Source organism: Electrona antarctica (assembly GCF_951216825.1).
Source record: "Electrona antarctica genome assembly, chromosome: 16".
Lineage (NCBI taxonomy): Eukaryota > Metazoa > Chordata > Actinopteri > Myctophiformes > Myctophidae > Electrona > Electrona antarctica.
Window position 1 is genome coordinate 28,137,207 of NC_136797.1, and position 285 is coordinate 28,137,491.

The following is a 285-nucleotide window of genomic DNA, read 5'->3' on the forward strand; positions in this document are numbered from 1 at the left end:
ATGAACAATTACATAGTGTCATAGAGTTTTATATTAACTGTAGAACGTGCACGTGCATTAACGGTGAGGAAAGCAGCTATGCATAATTCTTAGCCATTTGTGTGTAAAATGGAGTGATTTTGAGCTTGCATGTGCCGTAAGACCGAGAACAAAGCTGACTCGAACTCCATGGCCATCCTCTCGGATTGGTGTAGCTTGATAGGGGTCATTAATTCAGTCTGCATTTTGATCTGTGTCGCTCCTGAGTCTCCTGTATGTACAGTAACTGTGATATTATGTTGTGCT